The sequence below is a fragment of the Etheostoma spectabile genome, chromosome 16 (assembly GCF_008692095.1).
Source record: "Etheostoma spectabile isolate EspeVRDwgs_2016 chromosome 16, UIUC_Espe_1.0, whole genome shotgun sequence".
Classification (NCBI taxonomy): Eukaryota; Metazoa; Chordata; class Actinopteri; order Perciformes; family Percidae; genus Etheostoma; species Etheostoma spectabile.
In genome coordinates, this window is record NC_045748.1 from 12,835,942 (window position 1) to 12,840,364 (window position 4,423).

Below are 4,423 nucleotides of genomic sequence, written 5' to 3' on the forward strand. Positions count from 1 at the left end.
ATATATATATATATATATATATATATATATATATTTTTAACATGGTCAAAATCACATTTGCCAGTAGAGGGCAGTTGCACACTGCATATGGTAGTTTCTATGTGGACAAAATAAATGAATTTGGACTTTAACAAAAGGATTATTTCATTCATCTTTCTTGATAATCGTGATCCTCATTTTTAGTTACTAAATACAGTTTACATGTGTAAGAGATAAAAAAGGCTAATCTTGTTGGCTGCATAAAGCTACATGGCACTGGTGGCTGTTCATATTTTCTTCTTATAAAGATTCTGACAAGATCATGAAGTGCAGAGGGGACTGTGCAAGAAACTCAAACAGTCCCTCTATAGTCCCCTATTAAAACACAGTGATGTTTACAGATATGCAAAGAAATGAAGAAGCATCAAATGTTACATGAGTGTTAGGGTAATTATGGATACATATGTTTCCGAATAAATACAAGACAATCTAAGTTAAACTAAAGTTACTGGTCGGTATATCACTTCTTTCATATGAATGTGCCCTCAAAAGCTCTTTACCAACTAATACAAATGCAAAAGCAAATAAATGAAAATAAATAAAAAAAACACACAAAGACAAACCACCACTTATTGCCTTAAAGACTATGAACACAGTTACAGTATATAGTGTAACAAGTTAGCAAAATCATTTTTACAAAAACTTAGCCTAACAAGGCTACAACCAAGTTGTTACGATGCTATGATTTAAAGCTACACACAAAAAAAGGAAAATGCCGCAGATAACTGTTCCCAAAGCCCTATCCCTCTCTAAACCCTTTCTTTGTCAGTTTCCCTGCTACAGTCTAGGCTGGACTGCAATACCAACACCTGCATTGTCCTCCTCAAGCCTTGTTCAATTAAAAAGCATCCTGAAAGTAATTCATAGTGTACCTCTGGATCAGTTTTGTGAAAGGAATGCACCTATAAGGAGCCAAAGATGAACTAAAACACTGGGCACGTTAAGTAAGGTTAAGTTTGTGACTTTAATGATAAATAATGCCCTCTCTTTGGCCCAATTTTTATTACAACATTAGAGTACATGATAGGTTTGATCATTATTAAAGACCACTATAGAAAGTGCATATATACTGTACATGTCAGACCCTTAGGTCCCACTGAACCAGAGGTTTAAAGTCCACAAGAAGCATAAGGGAACATTGTATTGTAGCTTTGACATTTCTAATTCAGTACTGGCCAAAAATGACTCTTGACCTGATTATATTTGGGAAGATTGCCCTCTTAGAGAGCTTAGGCTGTGTCAGGAAAGGCCCACTGAGACAATGTATGCGATATCAGGCTAAATAGCATTATCTTGACATGACTTGATATATTTGAAATGGCAGACTCAAAATCTTCTGTAGATATTTTGACAATGTGAGGTAATACACTCTTTTTGCTTTGTGTCATGAGGTCATCCTCTCTGGGAACCCTTTTATTTCATGATTGTGTTTTTACAACATAATCATACGCTTTCTAATAATGAGACAAGCCTGAGACAGAGAGGCTTTATAGATACCAAATGTTTCCTTCAGTACCTCACCCTCTTTGCAGCCTCTGCAGCCCCTGGCTCTCATAGGTTTTGGCACACTTTGAGGATAGGATGTGGATTATGACACTGTATCCGAGAACAGTTTTGAAGCTAATCTTACAGCTGGATATGTATAGTCAATACACGGACAAAATAAAATGTTTATAAAGAGATAGAGCAAAAAGGTCAGCATCGTTGTGGGAAAACATTGGATACTCCTAAATGACAAAGTATGGACTCTAATAAGTAGTGCCATTTTAAACATGTCAACCATGTTTTAAACAAACTCAGTAAGTGAAGTAAAGAGCAGTGATACATTCAAATCAGGCTCTAGATACGTCTCCCTCCGTAGCACTCGGACTCCCAGTCTCCATGGCGCTGACTCCTGATCAGGATGGTGGTCATAAATCTGCCAACGCAGACTGTCTCCTGAGGCACAAGGCAAACAAAGGACCTTCGTTTTCTGCTTCTGCTGGTGTTTTTCCTTCCTCTCCTCCAGCCTGTCTTTGTGGCGGCGTGTCCTTCCTGGTGTGGAAGAGGTCAAATGGTGTTCCTTGTGTTCCAGGATCAGAGCTCTTCCTCGAGTTCCTCAGGTCGGCTCTTCGGGGAAGGGAAAAGGCACAGCGAGGGGACCGTGACTCCTGACAAAGCCCAGACTCCCCCGTGGGCCCAGATAACTGAGGGAAAGGAGGGATTTGAGCTTCCTTCGATAATGCTGTGAAAGCTGTGAAAAAAGGCTTGAAAGCAGCCATACCCTTGTCCCTGCTTGAAGCACTTTCCTGTGTTATCTGTTAGAATCTGCGCAAGCATTTTATGAAACGCCAGATATCTCGTTTTTTTCCCAAGAAATTTACAGAGTAACAAACTTTTAAATGAGGTTATTTGACTATTCATTTCATGCGTTTACATGACTGGCTTGAAAAAAGGCCTGCTTCCAAGCAAGTCTTTAGTTTAGTCTTTGGTCATTAAATGAAAGTGTTGGACAAATTAGGCCCCTTCTACCTAACTTTAGGGCTTGAGAAGTCTGGGCATCTTCTCAATGATCATCAAGTGGGAAAGATTAACTTTGCCTGCAGAGTAAAAATGTCTATTCACTGTAGATGTTGGAAAATAATTTGATGACTGACAAAATGTTTTGCCTGTTTTAAGATGTTTAACTCTGCAGTTCCCGGGTGGGAAAATCATATCATGTGCCTGAGTCAAGGTCTTTTATTCCCACTAATTTCTCCAGTGCTGGTTTATTCAGTGGTTAAAGAATTAGGGCACTTAAGGAGGAGTTGGAGCATTAAAGGGGGAAACTGAAGGGGCAGGTCAACCTCTAATCTCACTATAAACAGAGGGCACTGCCACCACACACTGACCCCCACTCCCCCTCTGTTCACCTCATCTAACCCTTGCCTTAACCCCCACCCTGTGGCAGCTCGGACTGGATGGCCACTTAAAAGAATCAAACCAGGGCCAAAGCACATCCTGTGAAGTTAACAATGAGAGGATCTGCAGAGAGAAGATCAGAGACTTGATTGGTAGAATAGATAGATATATAGCAATGAAGGCCATGTGTTAAAATATAACAAACAGGACTGTGCAGTGCAGTTACGTTTGTATTTGAATTGTTATACCCCCTAACACCACCAGGTGGGGGTCACTGGTTTTGTCTGGTAACTGTTTTATTCCTATTACAGTAATGTCTTTTGGGCAGTGCAGATTGCAGAACACACAAATAACTAAATTACAGTTTTATAAGAGTTTCCACCACTGGGGTAATAGAATTTACAAGAAAAATAGACAGAATACTTGGGCTACGAAAAATGTTGAAACATGTAGCTACAGCGATCGTTCAAAAAGTTTGTTTTAATTCATTTTCTAATAAAACGAGACTAAAAATCTATCCTCTTGTCAGCACCCCTCCCACTCTGTTTTCCTGTCTTTCACACTGTTAGTTTTCCCACCAAACTGCATCAGACTAAGTTGTATTAAGAGTGTTATGTGATGCCACAGTTCAATGGTAATCTTCCTTTGGCTCTTGTTGCCATGCAATATAATAAGTAAGACCAGGGGGCCTTTTTTGGACATGCTCATGGGCAACAGTGAGTGAATGAAATATAAGGCCAAAATGTAAATATAAATATTAGTCACTGAGTTGATGTTTGTTGCTTTTTTAAAGCTGTTCTTATCTTCTTTTTTCATATCAACAGTGGATCAAATAGCCATTGGTGGAAAGCAACATTTATTCAAGAACTGCCCTTTAAATACTTGTAATGTACTTGAGTATTTCCGTTTCAGGGAAATAGGAACTATTGTTTATTTACATTTTACATGTTTTAACAGTTAGGCTAGTAGCTTTTCAGATGAATGACAAAACTACATATGATAAATATAATATAAAGTACAAGGCATTGTTAATTAAATCTGTGGTTTTCATCTGGTGACCAACGTAGTTGGAGCCCCTTGTCACGTTGCATGTTTTTGATGAGTTGTAAGAAGTTCAACAAAAGACAAATTTTCCCATCTAAGCCTCTCATAGGATTTTTCCTAACTACACAAACATGTCAAATTGTCCAACATTTCACAAAGAAGGGCAACGATTAGAGGAAACATCCCTTTGGAGGGGCCCCGTCCCGATCCCTAAGTTGGGAAACACTAGATTACTAAACTGTATATAATTGACAAACAAACACCACCTCAACCAGCTACAACAGTTAATTGCTGTTTACGCTTCAATGCATCATTAGTAACAATCTAATGTCATAATAATAATAATAATAATTATATATCATTCACAGGGGCCATTTTGCCCCTCCTTTATGCCCCTGGTCCTTAGAGGAAGTGATCACAACAGCTGTGGTCTCGCTTTGCCAGACCTTCCTCCACAGAG